General features: G+C 38.5%; 1 pseudogene; it reads left to right on the forward strand.

The window, feature by feature from the left end:
* The first annotated feature begins 5,136 nt into the window (after positions 1–5,136).
* LOC115859383 (importin subunit alpha-8-like) lies at positions 5,137–6,340 on the forward strand (annotated as a pseudogene).
* The last annotated feature ends 17,365 nt before the right edge of the window (positions 6,341–23,705 follow it).

Raw genomic sequence — 23,705 nt, forward strand, 5'->3', positions numbered from 1 at the left:
ATATTGGATGATCTCAGTTATATGTGGAATCTAAAGTAGTCAGACTCATAAAAGTAGAGCATAGAATGATGGTTGCCAGAGTCTGGAGGAGGAGGGAAATGGGGAGAAAGTGGTCAAAAGGTACAGATCTCTTTAGTTCTCCAAGATGAATATGCTCTGGAGATCTAATGTCCAGCCATGTGACTGGACATAATAACAGTGCAATAATAACAGTGCAAATCTAATTCAGTTGATTTATACGGTTGCTAGGACACCTCCTGGTAAATTCCTCAGAGTTCGTTCATTTTTGGAGCCAAGCCATATACAGCCAAACCTGTTGAAGTGGATGGAGCAATGGAAACTGGGCTGGTAAAAGGGTGTGACTTCCAGAGGCAGATAAAAGGTCTGAGATTCCGTAGGGAGCAGTGGTTCAGTGTGTAGGAACTTTCATAAATCCATCCTCCAAAAGAATTCACACCAAACTCTCTGACTTTTCAATTCCCAAGATGCCTTCTGTGTGGAGCGGGTCAGGGAAGAAGGAGGTCATTTACCTGCCTATATGGGGAAAGAAAGGCAAGCGTAAGCAAGGAGAACAAAGGATGACAAATATTTGTTCCCTGAGAGCAAGGACTGGGGCTGCTTTGCCCAACATTTTATTTCACATTTTCTCACACAGTTTTTTGACACTTAGGTGATCCTCTATACACGTGAGATAAATGAACATTGATAATAGGAGTAGGACTTTGTGTAGCAATCCAGAGACTAACAGGAAACTTGTTAGAGAACTTGTTAGCAGGAAACTTGGTAGAGGACTAATATTTAATATATTTAGAGAGTCAAGATTTTAAATGTGTAAGGTTAAACAAAAATAATTCTTACCATTTTCCTTTGGAAAAACTAAGTGTATCTCAATGGTTTTATAACAGTTAATGACATAAATATGGTAGCCAATGTTTCCATGATCCTTCATCTCTTTGTATGTAGAAACAAGATGTTAACCATTAGACTCTAATGCCCTAGCCCAGTGGCTCCCAATTATGAAATGCACAGACCCCAAACATGCCCACGGGTGTAAACTGGAGAAAATAGTTTCTGTATGACAAAATTGTAGTTGAAATACTTATCAAAACAATATAGACTTTGATGTCAATATGTCGATATATACATACAGAAATATATAATTGTACAACATGTATTTCAAAACCTGGAGAAAAGTAACTCTGTATCAAATTGGGACTGTCACACCCTATTTTAAGCAATGATGAACTGATAAGAGGTATCTGAAAGCAGATTTCAGCGATATTTGTAAGGTAGCTGAAGTCAGGATTGGTGCAATTTATGCTACGTAGGCATAAAAGGCAACCCATTGCCTGCTTCTCTGGAATAATAATTCCAAAAACGGTTACTTTGAGGGAATAAAACTTTTTAAACATACGCCTTCCAACCTCTGCAGATAATACTGCAGAAGCCTTCAGTTAAGATGCCTCCCTCCTTTTAAGTGAGTGTCACTGATGTCTGTCACGTGGGCTCCCAACATCACCTGAAAAGTTTGTTTCACTCAGATTGGCTCAAATTTTAAGGGCAGTCACACATGATCAAAATAAATGTCTTTATTTTTTTAATACAGCAACTATTCCCCAAATCTTATTTTACTCAGTACTCATGTACATGTTTCTGTGTGTCTTTATCAATAAAGCAAATCTTCATCTTAAAACCAAGAATAACACCATGAAAGTCAAATCCTTTCACCTATCAAAATTGGCAGAAAATTTTCTGACAAAGTAATAATTACCACGGATGCTTCAACAGCTCTGCTGCAGTTATCATTATAGATTTTATAGATTTGGTGACAGTGAAGCTTTCTGACATTACATTACATAAATTAGGGTATAATGTGTTAAATTACTTCCCCAGCAAGGAGATGCAGGTCTGAAAGAAGAAACACTCAGAATCTTGAGTATCAGATAATCAGAAAAGATAAATTATTAGAGGTCAGTTAGTCCATTATGTATTTATTTCCTTGATAAATGCCATATAAAATAGATATTTTGCATTCTAATTGAAAGATTTTAAAATATAAATGCTAAATAAAATTGCAGTGAATTGACTCACCCTTAGACTGACTATAATTATCTCTGATTTCTTAGCACATTTAGCTGACAACAAAAAAATCCAACTGAGAACATTGGGGTCACTATTTCCTTTGGAAAAAGGAGATATATTTCATTTGTAATGTTGCTGATATTAAAAGCGGATATATTTTCTGACTTAAACACTGTTGAATTTACTGGCACTTTAAGAATAAGCAAGAAGAGCTTAAGAAGTTGTTTTCTGTAATTGGAGAAATGCTTCCTCTGGAATTCTTGGAACCAAGTTTCCCAAATTGTTTTGCATTTTTTGCATTTTGGCTTCTGACCAGATCAAAATATTTTGTATTTGTGAAGGCCCCGCTGAGACTGTACAAATCTGGTTGGAGTAATTGGGTATGTTGGACTGTATTGTACTGATTATTCAGAAAGAGAGTACTTAAGTGACATGGACCATCTTCTCTAGTTTTTGTAATAGAAACTAATTTCTTACGTTAAGTACATGCTTCCTTTGTATATTAAGGAGCTTTAGAAACCTGCTCTTTTGGTTGGCTTGGGAATTTGAGAGTGAACTTCTTGGCAGTAGAACACCATCAAGAATCCAGAATCCAGAGTTAGTGGAGAGATAACGTATACCCAAAGGCAGACACCAACAGAATCTAGAAACGTTGCAGTAGATATTTCTACTCTAAGTTGTGATAGATGCACTGTGTGTGTGTACGGCAAAATGTTGTTAGCCTACTGAATATCGTATTACTGTCCATCTTGAATGTAGTTTGTCTCTGCCACAGAGCTGGGCAGAGAATTCCAGCTCTGATTCTTTTCCTTGGAGACTGGCACCAGTTCACGTTTTCACAGTCAAGCACACTGACAGAGAAAGATCTTCCTGGGACTTTCCGAAGCTAGAAGGCAAAATATTTATGTGAACTCAGTTGATATTTCTTAAAACAGCTGTTTTGGGAAAATGACACAGGGTCTGATAAAAGTATGTCAGCTTTTTTTAATGTCAGAAAAATCCCTTTGAGACAAAGCAAGATCTGTTTTTCCATGGCTCATTGTAAAACCTGAAATGATGTTGGAAAAGGACTATTCTGAGTAAATAATGTCTTTAACTTTGAATTTGTAAATATTTTTACAGTTTGAAAGGATAAGTTAAATGTCAATAAAACAGAAGACTTTATATCAGTGATGAAATTGCTTTAAAAATAATCTTAAAACTATTTGTTTTATTTTCAGTGTAAAAGCCTACAATTTACAAAGTGGTACTAGATTAATTTCTAGTTTAATATGATAACCGCTTGTTTTTTAACCTTTGTGATCTATTTTTAAACTAATTTTTAAAGCAGTATTTGCAAAGAAGTTTTTATCAAATACATAGCACAACTGAGAGTTGTCATATTTTTTTCCATATAATTGATTTAGTCTATTCTTTGAATACATAAAAGTGATTAAAAATGTCGCTTACACACAATAGGAAAATGTGTTCATTACCATGATAGAATATTGTCTGAAATCTACAGTGCCTAGTAGCTTTTCTACTACACTATTCAGGTTTCTCCCCCTTTGATACTGCTGTCTGCAAGGACTCTGCCCAATCTTCTGTAAAGGGCTTGCCCTACTGGAGATCTTCCACATCTGCCAGTAGGGACTCTTATATCTTCATATTCCTTCTTCCCAAGGTTAAATTAATGGCCTATATCAAATCTCATGACCTAATGTCCACATGTATCATCCTTAAATGAATACAACTACTCAATATTTCCATAGCTATTGAGTTTTACTGAATCATACAAATCAGTTCCTCTATAAAAAGAGACAGCAAATTCAGTTTAGCCTTTTATTCTCCCACACGACCTACTATGTTTTCTAACCAGCCTCTCTCCCATTCTCCATTTGCATAGGTTTAAAACAAATGTACTCCTTTCAGATATTCTCCACCTCGCTGCAAATCACATCAATTGTGACCTCACTTTCCTGTAACAATTCTCTAAATGAACATTCCTTTTCACCCACTGGTTTCCTTTCCCTTCCTGGTACAAAGGGTCCCATCCCTTTCCTTTTTATATTCTATGGTAATTCATCTTTGTTGTTTATCTACTTATAGTCCATTTTCTTTTAAACATGCTTGAACCCAACATAAAAAAATAAGAACAAATTAAAACTCTCTTCCATCATTCATTCTCCTCCTCTTCTTCAGCTCTAGTGCCCACTTTTCTGCTGTAATTGTTAACAAACTTTTCTGTGCATACTCTTTCCCTTTTGCTCCTGCTGTTTGCTCTGAAATACCCTTAATATTAACCAGATGTCCAAGTAACAAGTAGGGTGCATAATCATAGCTATTTTAGAATTATGACACATGGATGTTCTTAGAGAAGACAGGGAGGAGTGATTGCTGACCTAGAGTAGCTGAGCAATTCTTAATGTATCCGTTGCACTAATTTAGAAGTACATCCTTGGCTGTGTAATAACTGCCAGTCTAGTCTCACAATGTAAATTATAATCTTCTTGAAAATTGATACTATCTGTTAGATTTATGTATTACTTTACTCCATAAATAGAAGTGCTTAGTCACTATTTTATGGGAAATGAGAGAAAGTGTACACATAAATGCAAGTGTAAATAGAGTCCCTAAGCACAGCACCTTACAGACTTCTGAGAAGTTCAGAAATATCACCATAAGTGCACATTGTTCTTTTCTGGGGTGATTCACCCCCAGCATATCTGGGTCATAGAACTTGTGCTGACAGAAGGCAGGATCATAATGAAAAACCATTGCATTGCCTAAGGAATGTTAATGAGAATTACACATTTTAAAAACTTTTTAATATACTAATAATTTTCTTCTTTCAAAATAGCTTTGGATTTTAGAAAAGTCAAGTATTATCACTACTAATCTACAGATGAAAGAACTGACACCTAAGAAAGTTAAATAACATTGTAGGTGATATCAAGTTGTGTGTTCTATTCAGTTAATGAATTGGAAGTTGGCTTTGGGCTTTGAATATTGCTTTCTTTCTATCTCATTAGTCACAGTGGCTCCCTGACAGGTGGTTTACTTCTTCTAGTCAATATGCCAACTTCAGAAGCTCCAGAAGAGAGCCTGAGAGAATTTATGGCCCAGGCAAAGATGCATCTCTAAGGGGGCAACAGAGGATGGCAGTCAGCCTAGGGCTCTGGAAGGTGGAGAAGAATGGGCAGGCCTTAAAGAGAAGGAAGATCACCAGCCTTTCCCCAGCCCAGCATCTGAAAAGCTGACCAAATTGACCAGCCTCACCTTTCATGAGTAATCAATGGTGTGAATACCTCAGATCCAGACCTATATTTCTCGGCTGCCCAGGGGGCCAGGAAAAGAGCCCTCCTCTAAAACTGATTGTTGAAGCCGGGCTCGTTCCCAGGCTGGTGGAGTTCCTGAAGACATCACCACTGTTCATAGCTAGAGGCAGCCTGGGCTCTGACCCATTTTGCTTCAGGGACTTGGGAGCAGACCCTAGCCAGCCACTGGGGAAGGGCGGGGGCATCCAGCCCTTGACTGAGCTCTTGCCTTCCTCTCGTAACTGTGTGTGAACAGGCAGGGGGGGCTCTTGGTAACAGAGCAGGTGACGGCCCACAGTTGAGACATCATCTGGAGCAATGCCATCCCACACCTGCTGGCCCTAGTGTCATCAACCAGACCAGTCTCAATGCTACGGAACATCACGTGGACCTTGGCCAACCCGTGCTGAAACAGGAGCCCCTGCTCTCAGAAAAAGCAGTGAAGTAGATGTGGCCCATCCTCTCCTACCTCCTGCACCTCCAGGACAGCGAGGTTCTCTCGGACACCCACTGAGCCCTGTCCTACCTCAGCGAGGGCTGCAGCAAGTGCATCAGCCTCGTGATGGACGCAGGGGTCCCGCCCAGTCTGGTCCAGCTCTTGGCCAGCTCAGAACTCAATGTCTTAACCCCCTCTCTCCACACTGAGGGGTCATCGTCCCTGGAGCAGGCCACAGACCCAGGTGGCATTGACACAGGCATGCTGAGCGTGCCCCCGCAGCATGGATAGGGCCCATGTCCTCCATCCAGAGGAGGCAGCCGGGACCCTACCAGCTCCTCCAGCAGCTGGTTGCTTGTGGCATGATGCTCCCTTGGCGGCTCTGCTGAAAAGTGGAAAGTTTAATGGCCAGAAGGAGGCTATCTGGACGACGGCTAACTTCACAGCTAGGGGCACTGTGCACTGGCTGATCCCGCCTGTCCACTCTGGGGTCTTGGAGCCACTGATGGATCTGCTCACCGTGTAAGACATCCTGGACACCATCTGTTACACCCTCCAGATAGCAGAGAAGCTTGCTTTCTTTCTTGTTTTCACGACAATTTTATTTATTTTATTTATTTTTTAAAATTTATTTATTTATTTTTGGCTGCATTGGGCCTTCGTTGCTGCGTGCGGGCTTTCTCTAGTTGAGGCGAGCGGGGGCTGCTCTTCGCTGTGTTGCGCGGGCTTCTTATTGCAATGGCTTCTCTCATTGTGGATCACAGGCTCTGGGCGCACGGGCTTCAGTAGTTGTAGCACACGGGCTCAGTAGTTGTGGCTCGCGTGCTCTAGAGCACAGGCTCAGTAGTTGTGGCGCACGGGCTTAGTTGCTCCGCAGCATGTGGGATCTTCCCGGACCAGGGCTCAAACCCGTGTCGCCTGCATTGGCGGGCAGATTCTTAACCACTACGTCATCAGGGAAGCCCAGCAGAAACCTTTCTGAGAAGGAAACCTGTGTCTTTTCATAGAAGAACCCCAAAAGGTAACTTCTTTAAGAAACAGCACTCCTGTATCTTACTATATCATGGGTGTAAAGCTTTTTAAACTGAATGTTAATAAAGTTGAAGCTTTCACCCCATCTATCAAAAATATATATCACTGTAACTACACACTTCCACACATACAGGCCCTTGCCCCCAAACCCAAAAGACCTGTACCTGAAATTGAGTGAGGCATTGTAAAGTATGACAATTTCAGTGATTTTCTGCTGTGCAAAAGCATGAACTTGAGGTTTTCACACACTGAAGTTGCCCAAACCGGGGAATCCTAGAAAGAAAAACCCACACTGGAGTTCCCAGGAAATGGAAAGGAAAGTTTTAAATGCATCACCTTTAGTTTATGGGAGGAATCATAACCAAGAGACTCATTTAAAAAAAAGAAAAAAACAGAAACAGGTAGAAAATATAAAAGAGCAAAGTCCAACTCATTACTTTCGTAAGATAAAATGAATTAAAAGTGTAGATCAAGAGAGGTGGTACCTGGCAGTTCCTCACAGGTTGAACTGAACCATTTGTCATAACTTTTGTTATACCTGACAAACTCAGGTTTTCACATAAATTATGAAGTTACAGAATTGCCATCCTGTTTCATTCATGGCAGGTTTTCCTCTCAAAAGCCTTGGAACAACTTTAGGATACTACAGTAAAGCCCCTGAGTGTCATGTGATAATTTAAAGATATTAACGTATCTACAGACACTTATTCAATACTTTTTGGTGGAATCAAGTGTTATTTTATATCTGGTTAGTGAGAGAAATCTTGTTAAGTGAGATTCTGGAGACTTGAAGAAATTGGGGGAGAAAGAATGAAATATATTTTATCAAACAAATGCTTTTTTAAAAAACATGTAAATATTTCTTGATATAATGGAAGTATCCATGAAATAGAGAACCTTTTTATTAGTATATAGATAATGTAAACAGATCTAATCTGTTCTTCAGGTTGTTTTCTGATACCTTAATAACTTAATAATTAGAATGTGTTAGGCTAAATTTTTAAAATTTCTCCTAGATAAATTGTGCACAGAGAGAAGATAATTGTGCCTGGAGAGAAGTAGTGTACATGAATTATCACTACTTTCAAATAATACAGCATCAGAGTAATTTAAGAATGACCCTAGTCTTAAGCACTGATGGTGTCACTGACTGCATCATTCTGATGTGTATATTAAAGACTTTTCCATGGCTACATCTTTTATTAGATTAACTTCAATGAATTAGACATCAGTTAAATAGATTAAACATTAATGTTAATTTTAATAATAAAGCTAAGGACACATTTGTTTCTTGTGGCCTTTCTATGTGAGGCTGGTTATGTTTAACCTTTGTTATGTTCCTGGCTCACTTCTTATGAATCAGTCAGAAGGGTGCCTGATTGAGGCTGCAGGTGGCATAAATCAGTATTTGATGAAATCTCTGTTTAAATGGGAATAAACAGAGTAATTGGCACTTAATTAACATCAGCTATAAGATGAAGTAACAAGCCTATCTTTGAGTGCATATGGATTTTTGTAAAAGTCTACTGCTGTTTGCTTCCAATCCAAGTACTCTTGAATAAAGCTTTATGTTATATTTAACTTCTATTGATGTATTGGTTTATTAGCCAGATTCTAACGTTGTGTTTACCAAAATCTATGATATTGCTTAGATAAACAAATTGTTATCTTCAACTGTTACACTGTTTACCTGAAATTATGTTCACTGTGCATATACATATACGCGTAATTATATTATGTATAATTCTATGTAACTACTGTACCTCAAATTTTATTGACAAAATATGCTCATTAAGATTAGAAGTAGTGGGCTTCCCTGGTGGCGCAGTGGTTGAGAGTCTGCCTGCCAATGCAGGGTACACGGGTTCGTGCCCCAGTCCGGGAAGATCCCACATGCCGCGGAGCGGCTGGGCCCGTGAGCCATGGCTGCTGAGCCTGTGCGTCCGGAGCCTGTGCTCTGCAACGGGAGAGGCCACAACAGTGAGAGGCCCGTGTATCGCAAAAAAAAAAAAAGAAACAAAAAAAAAAAACAAAGATTAAAAGTAGTTACACATACACATGTATAACCGAATCACTTTGCTGTACACCAGAAACTAACACAACATTGTAAATCAACTATACTTCAATAAAATAAATAAAATTTTAAAAGCAAAAAAAAAAAAGGTTAAAAGTAGTGATGAATTTTTTTCTTTATTACTAATGTTTTGCCAAACTCCCATAATTTAATTTTTTTCTGACGTTTTCTCACCTGGAACACCAAGCAATAACTCTGGATCATGAATATTTCTTTTTAGTTAATACCAGTTACTTTATGATACCTGAACCTGCACCTCAGCTTCTCAATACATAAAACAAATAAAACTACTTTTATTGTCAACAGTACAATTTTTAATACAAAAGCAATACATGCTTAACTTAAGGGAAAAATATTTGCAGATCAAGAAATAGAATGATGGAAAAGCCTCTACATATAATCTGTCTCCAAAGAAATCGTATTCCTTTTTGTCAACAACTAACTATAATGGCCTTGGGCTCCTTACTTAATTCTAGACTCCCTCAATGTCCTTGCCTCCAAAGTGGACAGTTGAACCACATGATAGTTTAGGTTGCTTCTTGTCTGAAATTGTGGTCTAGACATGCTTATTTTCCCCAAAATACAGCACTTTGAGTCCTGAGCGTCACTCCCTCTTCACCAGTTCACGCCACTTGTGCTGCTTGAAATACAGTCCCCACCTCAAGCCCACTCCTCCAGTGCCTGAAATGGACATTTCCTCTCTGATTTAGGGTACTTGAAATATATTTAGCTGATGAGAGCTCATAATCTAGAATATGTGATTTTATTTCAGTAGGTGGATAATTTACTAAGATTTTCTGTTTGATTTGCTAAATTAGAGAATAGTCTGTGAGGTAGACATTTATAAATTGCACTCTTTCGAGTCAGATGCCTGAAAATAAATCCATGTATCCAGGAGATAAACAGTATTCAGCCACGGCCTTTTCAGCACTCACCCCATGACCAGTGGGGAGATATATCTAGAAAAAGATTACTTCAGAACAGCATGAATACATTCAGATATTTGCTAAATGTCCAAATATTATTTAACCATGGTGACATTAGATATTTTATTATCATAAGTAGAAAATAATACTGTACCCGCGACTTACTCTTAATCATTCTTAGTAAGTTTTTAAAAACAATTTCCCATTTTAAAACTGTGAATCTGTAGAAATAATGAAGGCACTGATGTATATTAACTATATGAGCAAGTCTATTTCTGATTTAGGTCTCAATTTTAAGGGAATTGTTCATTGTATTGAACGTTCTTTTAAGCAAATGGTAAATTTGCTCACATGAGGAGTTAATAATGACACTGAAGGAAGAAAAGTTGCTTTTACAATAACAAAGAATTTTGAGTAAGTCATCAACATTAATCTAGAAATTGCTACCTGTGTAATAGTTACCATTTTAGGACATACTGTGGATTTTCTACTGTGACCTTTAATTGTTTAAATACAGACATTCCTTGACTTAGGATGGTGGTTTGGCCTACAGTTCTTTTGACTTTAAGATGATGGGAAAGTGACACACATTCAGTAGAAACTACTTCAAAATTTGAGTTTTGAGCCTTTCCCAGGGTAGTGATATGCGGTTCGATCCTCTCTCCTGTTGCTGGGCAGTGGTAGCTCCGTCAGCCGCGCAGTCACCAGGGTAAACAGCTGAGACACTTGAACAATTCTGTACTCAGACAACCATTCTGCTTTTCACTTTCCATACAGTATCCAATACATTATGTGAGCTATTCAACACTTTATTATAAAACAGGCTTTGGGTTAGGTGATTTTGCCCAACTGTAGGCTAATGTAGGTGTACTGAGCTCATTTCATATAGGCCAGGCTAAACTTTTATGTTTGGTGGGTTAACTTTATTAAATGAATTTTTTTTTTTTTTCGTTACGCGGGCCTCTCACTGCTGTGGCCTCTCCCGTTGTGGAGCACAGGCTCCGGACGTACAGGCTCAGCGGCCATGGCTCACGGCCGCAGCCGCTCCGCCGCATGTGGGATCTTCCCGGACCGGGGCACAAACCCGCGTCCCCTGCATCGGCAGGCGGACTCTCAACCACTGCGCCACCAGGGAAGCCCTAAATGCATTTTTGACTTATGATATTTTCAGCTTAGAATGGGGTTATTGGGACATAACCTCACTGTAAGGTGAGGAAGATTGGTATATTATTAAATTAAATGTTCCAGGATATTTGGTCTTCCCTATTTTATTACCTTTGAGATATTAAGAGTACAGTGGAGTACTCTGACTACCGGGTTCTTATTTCTTTCTGGACTGGAGAGATCTCTTCCACCACCAAGCGCTTTGACCCCTCTCCCCTCTTAAAAATAAGAACCTATGGTTTAGGAAACAGGAAGCAGCTAAGGGACATGTGACTTCCTCTTTCTCTGCCTGGCAGTCTCATCCTAACTCTGCTCATTTTGACTTTCCAGGGGAAGGAACATAACAGCCCTCAGTCTACCAAGAAGAGCAACAGGAAAAGGTGACAAGCTCTATTTTTCATGACTTTATATCATAATTCACTTAGATTAAAAAAAACTATGGATTTCTAAATCTTCATCCAGGAAAGAGATTTTCTGTATCAAAGATCAACTGAGACATGAATATGCTACAGGTTCACTCCTTCCATAGCAAGGTGGTTGCCAGGCAACCGAGAGCCGTCAAGGACTCTTAGTTTTTACAAATCTCCGATGGCTAGAGAGGACCACTGCTCTCCTCCTTGATGCACTGACAGGACTGTTGAATCGTGTTATTAGTTTTTGTGTGTTACTTGTTTGAGACGGCAATAGCAGCAGCAGATATTCCACATCAAGGAGTAGGATGTATGCTGTTTGGAATAGAGTAACAGGTCTTAGAGTTTAATTAGTAAAATAAATATTTCAAGACTGAAATGAGCAACAGAAAATGCACTTATCTCTGCTTTCATGTGCATCTCAGACCTGAAACTGTCTAAACTCTGAATAAGAGTTTGAATTAGCCATGCTATTGAACACAATTTACAGAGTGAAAATGATCACTATGATTAAAATTCTCAAGTTACATGTCTCTGGTTGAGAATGATAGTATATTATATTAGTAGTTGTGACAGAGGTCCTCTCAGAAAAAAAAGTGTTTGCTAAGAAGCATAATTTAATAATGGCTTTGGGTTGAATTTGAGCATCTGTCAGTTCTTTTGTGGTTTGTACCATTGAGAGGAGACAGTTTTCTAGATAACTGAGGTGGGAGAGTATAGAGTCCCAGCCTGGAGGGAGATGATTAAAAGTGGGGAGGTAGGAAACAGTTACGGAAGGAAGAAGTCCCATAAACATTGCTATAAAAAGCAAACTTTCTTCATGACCATTAAAAAATGCTCTGTGTAAAGTTTATAAAATCCCAAAGTGCTTCATATGAGTGATTTCTGTAGCTAATAGGGAAGTTGATTAGGGACTAAGATTCATATTGTTTCACTGTAGATATAGCAAAGAAAAGGCATCTCAAGAAATCAAGAAGCAGAGAGGGGCAGAACATCACACAATGGAGGCTTAATTCTAATATAATAAGCAGGGCAGGGTGGAGAAAGCTCTTGACGTAGGTTGTGGTGGCCACGAAGGTTCTCCACTCAAATCTCATTCAAAGAACCTGCTTCTGGGAGCATAGCTGACTGATGGTCTCCAGTTAAAGTTGGAGCCTGGCCTCTTCCCAGCCAGTAATGGATCATGGCAGGGGGATTGGTGGGAGACACTCCTTCCCAACATTGGACTTTTTCATCGGGAAACTTTGCTCAGGTTGCTCCCCAGAGGCCTGGCAGAGACTGTCCAGGAGCTGTGCTGTGGTCTGAAGCTTTCTAACCGACGCTTCCTTCCCTCTTTCTTTTCAAGGAGCGGTAGTCTGAGGTTTCCCTTGACTGTCCATCCTTACTGTTCACCTTTCACAGGCGTTTCCCCAATAAATCTCTGGTATAACTGTTCCCACGTTAACATCCACTTCTCACAGTAACACAGAGTTTAGCCTTGAGTCGAGAGCTTGGCAGCTGCTGTAAATAATCTACAGAGCCAGTATTTTTTTTTAATGTAACCTGTATTCTTCACTAGGATTAGGCAAGTAATAAAAAGAATCATACCCCCAAATGGCCAGGCTCCGTCCAAGAGGATATGCCTGCATACATGGTAAGATTTGGGGGAATGAGATTAGAGGTAAGACAATAGTGCTATCCTTTCTCCTTTCTGCCCACACGCCCAAGTCAAAGGGACATTTTCCCTATCTTCTTCATGTCTGGTATTCAATTGTTAAGACAGTTGAAACACATAAGTAGCCTGGGCAACATTTAAATAAATGATTTTCTTATTATTCAGTTTTTCCCATAAGCTATTTTGTAACAGTGCTAACACACATTTCTCTCAGGGGAGAAGTCCCACCAGATTGTAGTTTCCACTCAGAGTTCAAATACATCTTTCTAAGATAATCTCAGCCTCAATATATTTCCCAAGGTCTGCTATCCAGTCTTATTCGTTTCTACCTTATTATAAAGGTATGAAACAGATGGGGGAATATTTTTCTCATTCTACTCAGTACATTGAGTTTACTTCTTTTGAAGTACTCCTGGCAAACGTTCCCATTTTATTTTTGCATTAAAATATAAACTATATGATACAATCTCATTAAAAGTTCAAAACTGAATATATATTTATGAATAATTGAATAGAGAACACTTTATACTCCAAAATTCCTATTTGAGAGAAAACTACGGTTTCGGAAAAAATATTGTGACAAAATGCTTTGGTTGTGTATAATACCACAAGACTGATACAATACTAATGGCCTCCATCATCGGATGAATGGATAAAGAAGATGTGGCACATATATACAATGGAATATTACTCAGCCATAAAAAGAAACGAAATTGAGCTATTTGTAATGAGGTGGATAGACCTAGAGTCTGTCATACACAGTGAAGTAAGTCAGAAAGAAAAAGACAAATACCGTATGCTAACACATATATATGGAATTTAAGAAAAAAAAAATGTCATGAAGAACTTAGGGGTAAGGCAGGAATAAAGACGCAGACCTCCTAGAGAACGGACTTGAGGTTATGGGGAGGGGGAAGGGTGAGCTGTGATGGGGCGAGAGAGAGGCATGGACATATACACACTAACAAACGTAGTAAGGTAGATAGCTAGTGGGAAGCAGCCACGTGGCACAGGGATATTGGCTCGGTGCTTTGTGACAGCCTGGAGGGGTGGGATAGGGAGGGTGGGAGGGAGGGAGACGCAAGAGGGAAGAGATATGGGAACATATGTATATGTATAACTGATTCACTTTGTTATAAAGCAGAAACTAACACACCATTGTAAAGCAATTATACCCCAATAAAGATGTTTAAAAAAAAAAAAATACTAATGGCCTCTCAACTGCCTTCTAGAAGAAGCTAGAAGCACCTTTGGTGTTTCTGATCAAATATTGCTAAAAAAGTGTTGGGATTGGGAACTGAGTAAGAACTGAATGGTTCTAAATGTAAAAGAGAAGAACGTGAAGTATTTAAATGGAAAAGCTGGGACAGAGCTAAGAATATACAAGAAAGGCCACAATTTGTATTTTTGTATTTTATTCCTTCTTTTTCTTCTACCAGTTGACTAAAACTTTCTTTGTATTTTTAACTTTACATTTTTTTGAGACGGAGAGGATCTGATAACATTTGCTAAGTCACTATCATGTAAGGCAGATATTTTGAAACCAGATCACCTTACAATTTGTTATCTCAAGAGATGAGGGCCTATGGTAGAGAGTATGACCAACTGAAACTCCAACCTTTATAGAGAATTTGAGGCATGACAGTTTACCTTAAATGAGGAATATGGGGATACATGGTAGCATTATTGAGAAGGCATTGCTCAGTACCGTACTGAACTGATAGGAATGAGACAGTCTTGGGACATCAAGGTAGTGTCTTTTCCTGAAGCAAAATGTGGCCATGCTTACTGACCAGTAAAATAAATAACAATAGTCTTCTTCTGGAGCAAAGGGCAGTCAGGCTTAATGTCCATTAAAAACGATTCAGGGTTCTTTTTCTGTAACACACCCCGCTGTGTGTGTAGGTGTCACCTGGCCCTCTTCCTTCCACCCTCTGGGAATCTGAGAACTGGCACAATAAAATACTAATACTTCGGTATGACTGTTGGTGTGAGTAATGAAGTCCTCTGTCTCTGACCCAGGAGTGTCTTGTCTCCTGAGGACTTTCATGGAACTGCAGCAGCGTCGTGTGTTCGTCTGCAGGTAGACTAGAATCTCTGTCCCTTCATAGTTTTTAACAGTTTTGGTGATGAGGGTGGGATGCTGAGAGGAGCGTGGACTTCTGGAAGAGGACGGGCAAGAACCTCATGGGTTAATTAACATAATTTGAGGGAAGTCCGTGAAAGTTGGTAAAATGTATCGTCAGTCAGGTAACAAACTGTCCTCCTGTTAATGGATACCTACTAAGAAGTAGTTTCCAAGACAACTGCCTGACTTGTTGCTGACTCCCTTTGAGGGGAGAGTAGTTTCTCACCAATCGTTCAGGCAGCCTCAGGTTTAACTGCTCTAACAACAGTACTAACATTCAGCTAGTACTCTCGGAACTGATACAAGGAGGTAAAGTACTAACTCATTTCAGGAAAAAAAAAAAAAATTAAACAGATGAGTACCAACACTGCATTGAGAACTGATAGAAACTTGTAGCCACTATGGGCAGTAAACAGGCACATTATTAGAACTTTGGCTCGTTCCATTGAGAGATGAGAGAGTGAGGGACTTAATGCCTTTTACAGAAGAATTGGCACCAGATACACCATTGCTCAGCCCCTGCTGCTGTCTGTCAGCCAACCTTGGATCTATTCGCCCCTTAGAGTAAAATGTCTCAGATTTTTTTGAAGTGAATCCTGGGGCTATAAGGTGACTTTGACTCTCTCAGGAAGATTTTCCAGAAGCAGGCAAATTCCCATATAAAATCATCCATGACTGGCTACTGACTAGTATTCCAGCTTTTAGGGTTTCGGATTGCTTACAGCCCTGATGAAGGCAACCCACTGGCCGAGGAAAAATTAAATCCCCAAAAATCCAGATAAATTCTTGCAGTAAACCTGACCACTCTGGAAAATTTCCCAGCCCTCACATTGAAACCAGGCATGGCTTTAGGAAATATTATCATGCTAATGAGACAGCAGATGTTTCAAGTTCGTATGTTCCTGTGCGCTTCCCAAACTCAGGATAGCAAAAGGGAGCAAACCCCAGGGTCCTAGAGGAAAGCGCTGTGTCTTTGGCTGTGACTGTTGAGTCGAGGGGCTCCTAGAGGTGAAATACACGGTGTCCAGAATGATGACGTTACCGTCCCCCCATCCAGTATGTGGATTTTGAAGCAGTAAATATATTAGAATGTCGCTGGCTGAGCTGCAAGCAGCCACCAGGTTACTCACTGGACAGAGCTGCACTCTGTGCCCAGTCACACGTCCCTCCTGCTGCACTCCTGCCTCAGCTGCTTTCTGAGGAAAGATGATTGAAGGTGAGTCCAGGGCCTCTCTGTGCCCGTGAGAGACTGAAGGCCATATACAGTCATTCCCCTAAGCTGGGGGACTTAGGAGAGGGGAAGAACTAAAACTCTTATGGCTTTGATGGAAACAGGTACGAGTCTTCATCCCACCTGAACCTGCTAAAAGTGAGATCACTCATATTCAGTTTGCTAGGGTTTGGCAGGTGTCATAATGGGGAAAGGAAGCCAATATGAGAGTCATTGCTTCTACATCTAATTGTATAGTAGGAATTGATACATGGTGTGCTTGTACTTTCCCATCCCATAAGTTAGATGTAAGACTAGATTTTGTGATCTAGAAATCGTTTATCTTATTATGCAAACCATTCTTTGGAAAAGGTCTAGCTTATTTGAAAGAGGGAATATATACATATACTCTCCAAAATGTCAGATTCAATATGGAAATCGAACAAATAAAAGTCAGATTAGCTTAAAGTATCTTGTTAACTAGATGGCTGGCCTTTTTTTTCAATAGCGAAATAGATCTTTTTCAAAACAAAACAAACAAAAGCCAACCCCTCAAATCTTCTGTACAACAAAGGTGTTCAAATTTCCTGCTAGTTTATAATATAGCCAATTAGGTTGTCAGAATACAGTTGATCAATCAATAAACAATAATTAAAAAATAATGAAAAGATTCCTAAGGGATAATTTATTTAGGGAGTTGCTATGCCGGCAAAGCTTATGATCACTCTGTAAATCTAGCATCTCTTCCTGCGGGAAGCTTTCCTTCACACACCATGGATGTTAGTACCCTTCCCCAGTGCTCACATATGCTCCTGTTTAAGAATGTATTCCTTATTGAGCCTGTGCTCTAGAGCCCATGCTCCTCAACAAGAGAAGCCACCGCAATGAGAAGCCGGCACACCACAACAAAGAGTAGCAGCTCTCACTCGCTGCAACTAGAGAAAGCCCACACGCAGCAACAAAGATCCAACACAGCCAAAAATAAACAAACAAATAAATAAATCTATTTTTTAAAAAAAGAATATTACTGGCCTTGTGATGGCATTTCTCTTTAAACAGAAAGTTAGCTTCTTAAAGGCAGGAACTTCATCATATTACATTATATTTTGCCACACATTTATACAAAGCTTAACACATACCAAGTGATTCTTTTATTCTTTTGGGGGAGTGGGGATACATAATAAACAATATATGTTAGGAAGAATATATTCTAAACCACCTTGAAAAAAATTATTTGCCAAAGTAGTAGAACTACTCTTTCCTCACAGTCTATTAAATCAGTGTTAGATGGGTTCCTATATCTAGGCAAATATCTCATATATATGTTAATACAGAATAACAGCTATATCCCAAAAGGATATTAACAGTAAGTTTGACTTTTTGAAAGTAAATGTAATAAAAATGCAAGAGGTTTGTTTGGATTTGCCTCTGTGGGAAAAAAGTCTGTTTTGCTGTCAGTAAAAATGATGTCCTGCACATCTTTGTGGGCCACATGGCTGAGACTTTTCTTGTTACATTTTGAAGTAGAAAGATTTCTCCTTGTCACCTTCAATTTGACATTTTACAGGAACTAGAAGCATAAGTCAGGTAGGGAGACATGTTACATATTGTCTTTTCCCCTCTGACTACCAGTAATCTTAAAAGTCAACAATGTCGGATTTCAATTTTGTTCACAGAATTACCACACTGTGCATTGAAAAAAACAATTGTTACTGCTTTCATTATTCTAAATCTTTCCTATGGGATGATTAAAAGGAGAGGAAAAAAAAAAAACTTGACTTGCCTGACAACTGGTTTTATTTTACCTTGCGTAAACATAGTACTTTAAACTTCTTAGTGAATTGGGCACATGGAGCAGTTGCCTGCCTAATACAATATGTATAAACTAAGAAGGAAATCAGTTCTGTCAACTGGCCTTGAGCATTTATTCAACGATTTTTGTTGTCATTGTTAGGTGCCTACTATGTGAAATGTACTATATGAGGTTTGGATTGGTTACAAAAATGAATGACACAGATATCTCTTTGGAAGGCTTTTAATGGACTCCACATTTGGGGAAATAGTTGCTATATTATTGTTCATGGTAGAAAAAATAATAATTTCTTCCCCAAAACCTGTTGATTTCTACTGCAGGAGCTTATTTCTATTTATAAAATCATAAAACAAAATAAAGGATGTCTTTTTTCATACATTTAATTTGTAAGCTTTACCTTAATCATATGTGGATCAAATCATTAATATCAACAGCAGTGACTTAGTAAATCTCTATAAAAGTTCACATGTTGTATTCAGTTAACTAAAATGCATAGATTTAGATGTGCTGTAATGCCTTGCTGATTCATTGAAGCAGAATTGGTAAATTCTCTAGAGAGATTATTGTGGGCCAAGCCCCCCTACCCAGAACTTCTGCCTGTATTTCATTGTATCACCATCAGGTAGCAGTAGAGTCCTGATAAAGAGTACTCAACAGAGAACAAGAGATACAGCATCGTTTGGAAAAAAATGAAATCTTGTGCTGAGTATAGTAGTTAGTTATAGAAATAGCTAGATTAACAAATTAAGAACCAAACTACTAAACTGCTTTACAAAGTAATCAGTTTTAAAATAGAAAACTATTCTGAAAGTATTTCATTCATTTAGTTTTTCAGTAAATATGTATTGAACACCTGATAGGTTTTCAGGCAACTCCCAAGGGTCTGGGGAGAAGAAAGGACAAAACAGAGATGGTTCTTGTTCTCCTTGCGCTTCAGTGTGTGGGGGTCATTAATTTATGATTAGTAAAATAATTTGTAATTGCAAGTAATACAGCAAGGAAAAAAAACAGAATACTCTGTTAGAACATAGAACATAGCAGTGAGGAGGGGATCTAATCTCTCTGGGTGATATTTAATTTGAGACCTCATTTTAAAAAAAGAAGAGGAAAAGACAACCAGAAAAGGATGATGGGAAGAACATCTCACCAAGAATGTTTCATGAAAAAAAAAGCAACAGGCCTTGTACTCAAAAAGTAATATATTTATTAAGAGAGTTACTTTCTTTGCAAGAACATGATCAATTTTCCATTATGAAACTACCTCTAACCAATCTTAGCCTTTAGACAGTTTCTCTACAACGGCAACAAAAAGTAGTTTCAAAATTGATAGTAGAGGGTGTAACAATGATTTATTCAGTATTGGGCATGATGTTTTGGTTGTCCTTGCCTCTTGAGAATATATAATTAGCACATGCCCTTAGCAAAGGGCCATCCTGTCACCAGTTGTTTCAGAGTCCACAAATGTCACTGTGAAATCCCATCAAGTATGACGAGCTGCTTCACCACTTAAAATAGTCATATTTATATGTCACTGCTATCCTATTGCTCAACCAAACACAATACATAAAAACGATAGTAGTTAGTTTCTCTCTGAATTAAATGTTTCCTTTTCCTACTTGGGAATTTATTGACTGTCATGCACAGCTGAGAGAGGCATTTCTCCAGAACTGGTGTTGAGGCATCTCAACATCGGAACTCCCCTATTTCTCTTGCACTGCAGCAATCAAGCATTGCTTGATAACTTCAATATGTTGTGTTTTTTCACTAAAGTATTAAAAAGCAGCAAGTGCTAAATGCTCCATTTTAGGTTAAAAATAAAATTTTATACACTATGTATTTTACTACTAGATGACAGTACCAAAATAAGAAAATTTAATTAGAAATAAAAATAAAGGGAGAAAAAAGTAAAGGAAAATGAAAGTGTATATTAATTCATGAGATAAAAGCTTTATAGTCCACAGAGTATAGATTACCAAAAAACTCTGTGATTTGTCTCACTTGTTCATTGCTTTGTCACCTGTGTACATATATGTTTCCATGGTATTAGCATCCATGTGAGTTAAAATATCATCATTTTCATGCCACCGCACAGTCCGTTGAGGCCTTGGAGAGATCAAGGTGGGACTAATATAATTCGGCTTAAGAGCTATCCCACAGGGCATCTGAAGATACAGGTAGACAAGTCCTAGGTGTGCCATTTATCCCTGAGTTTGCTGGAGACATTATCATCAGGGAGGGGAGAAATGTGTGTATGTATATATGTTTTCCCTAACCAATCTACATATTGATTGCATTGAACATTTTTATTCCCAAGATCTGATCAAGAAAAAGGATCCTAGTTTTTAAAAAGAACAAAAAAAGAACTAGTGACACCAACTGCCCAGACTTTTAGTTTTCTACCTTGGTTCCATTTCAGGTGTATACTTCACTGTAAATGCTAGTGTAACATCTCCAGGACCAAAGCTCTGATGATTATTCAAAGTGGAAAAGATAAATAGTCTAGTTAGTTCTCAGTCTCATACAAACAAGCAGGGTGGTCATGGCAGCAGATGTCACTTTATGTGTTAAGTTCCACCCACATACGGTATCATCCACCATCCCCACCCCAATTCTATTTTCAGAGGCACCTGCTAAACCTCACTGTTACATCTCCAAGTGGTTCTACAACAGAAACAGGTGTACAAGTTCTTATTGACTTGTTTACTCCTAAAAGCCTCGGTTTAGAAACACGACACTAATTAGGCTCAACAGTAGTGTCTCCCCTAGAGAGATGAAGTTTAATAACATTGAGAACAAAACAATTTGTGATGAGCTCCTAAATAATTTGTACTGGACTCTTAACTATTCCTTTTCCATCATAATTGAAATTCAGGTTCAGATTCTAATTTATCCTATTATTTGAATAATATTAGAGTTACCATACTGAAAAGAGAAAGCTGACCAGGCAGGTCACAGAAAGGCCAGGAATAAAAGAATTATTCTAGATTTACATTTGGCATAAGGAACAATTTCTAACAAACAATAGGTAATTAATTCCTTCAGCATGGCATCAATATGGATTAGCTTTTAGTTCTTGAATCATTAAGCTGATGACATAAATTCGAGAAAGATAATCTAACCAACATTTCTGCCAAAATTTCAAGTAATGTGGCAGAAGTATTCATGAAGAAAAACCGAGGTGTTAACCAAGATGAGAATGAAAAAAATCAATATAACTGCCTGTGCTTAGCTGAAGTCAATGCTTTACCTCATTGTTACAACATTTTTTTTTAACATCTTTATTGGAGTATAATTGCTTTACAATCGTGTGTTAGTTTCTGCTTTATAACAAAGTGAATCAGTTATAGATATACATATGTCCCCGTATCTCTTCCCTCTTGCATCTCCCTCCCTCCCACCCTCCCTATCCCACCCCTAACTAGGTGGTCACAAAGCACTGAGTTGATCTCCCTGTGCTATGCGGCTGCTTCCCACTAGCTAGCTATTTTACATTTGGTAGTGTATATATGTCCATGCCACTCTCTCACTTCTTCCCAGCTTATCCTTCCCCCTCCCCGTATCCTCAAGTCCATTCTCTAGTAGGTCTGCATCATTATTCCTGTCTTGCCCCTAGGTTCCTCATGACCATTGGTTTTTAGATTCCATATATATGTGTTAGCATATGGTATTTGTTTTTCTCTTTCTGACTTACTTCACTCTGTATGACAGTCTCTATGTCCATCCACCTCACTACAAATAAGTCAGTTTTGTTCCTTTTTATGGCTGAGTAATATTCCATTGTATATATGTGCCACATCTTCTTTATCCATTCATCTGATGAAGGACACTTAGGTTGCTTCCATGTCCTGGCTATTGTAACTAGAGTTGCAATGAACATTTTCGTACATGACACTTTTTGAATTATGATTTTCTCAGGGTATATGCCAAGTAGTGGGATTGCTGTGTCGTATGGTAGTTCTATTTTTAGTTTTTTAAGGAACGTCCATACTGTTCTCCATAGTGGCTGTATCAACTTACATTCCCACCAACAGTGCAAGAGGGTTCCCTTTTCTCCACACCTTCTGCAGCATTTATTGTTTGTAGATTTTTTGATGATGGCCATTCTGACCGGTGTGAGATGATATCTCATTGTAGTTTTGATTTGCATTTCTCTAATGATTAACGATGTTGAGCATTGTTTCATGTGTTTGTTGGCAATCTGTATATCTTCTTTGGAGAAATGTCTATTTAGGTCTTCTGCACATTTTTGGATTGGGTTGTTTGTTTTTTCAATATTGAGCTGCATGAGCTGCTTGTAAATTTTGGAGATTAATGCTTTGTCAGTTGCTTCATTTGCAAATATTTTCTCGCATTCTGAGGGTTGTCGTTTCGTCTTGTTTATGGTTTCCTTTGCTGTGAAAAAGCTCTTAAGTTTCATTGGGTCCCATTTGTTTATTTTTGTTTTTATTTCCATTTCTCTAGGAGGTGGGTCAAAAAAGATCCTGTTGTGATTTATGTCATAGAGTGTTCTGCCTATGGTTTCTTCTAAAGTTTGATGGTGTCTGGCCTTACATTTAGGTCTTTAATCCATTTTGAGTTTATGTTTGTGTATGGTGTTAGGGAGTGTTCTAATTTCATTCTTTTACAAGTAGCTGTCCAGTTTTCCCAGCACCACTTATTGAAGAGGCTTTTATTCACTGTATATTCTTGCCTCCTTTATCAAAGATAAGGTGACCATATGTGCATGGGTTTATCTCTGGGCTTTCTATCCTGTTCCATTGATCTATATTTTGGTTTCATGCCAGTACCATACTGTCTTGATTACTGTAGCTTTGTAGTATAGGCTGAAGTCAGGGAGCCTGATTCCTCCAGCTCCGTTTTTCTTACTCAAGATTGCTTTGGGTATTCGGGCTCTTTTGAGTTTCCATACAAATTGTAAAATTTTTTGTTCTAATTCTGTGAAAAATGTGATTGGTAGTTTGATAGGGACTGACCTGAATCTGTAGATTGCTTTGGGTAGTATAGTCATTTTCACAATGTTAATTCTTCCAATCCAAGAACATGGTATATCTCTCCATCTATTTGTATCATCTTTAATTTCTTTCATCAGTGTCTTATAATTTTCTGCATACAGGTCTTTTGTCTCCTTAGGTAGGTTTATTCCTAGATATTTTATTCTTTTTGTCGCAGTGGTAAATGGGATTGTTTTCTTAATTTCACTTTCAAATTTTTCATCATTAGTGTATAGGAATGCGAGAGATTTCTGTGCAATAATTTTATATCCTGCTACTTTACCAAATTCATTGATTAGCTCTAGTAGTTTTCTGGTAGCATCTATTGGATTCTCTATGTATAGTATCATGTCATCAGCAAACAGTGACAGCTTTACTTCTTCTTTTCCCATTTGGATTCCTTTTATTTCTTTTTCCTCTCTGATTGCTGTGGCAAAAACTTCCAAAACTATGTTGAATAATACTGGTGAGAGTGGACAACCTTGTCTT

The sequence above is a fragment of the Globicephala melas genome, chromosome 13 (genome assembly GCF_963455315.2).
Source record: "Globicephala melas chromosome 13, mGloMel1.2, whole genome shotgun sequence".
Taxonomy (NCBI): Eukaryota; Metazoa; Chordata; class Mammalia; order Artiodactyla; family Delphinidae; genus Globicephala; species Globicephala melas.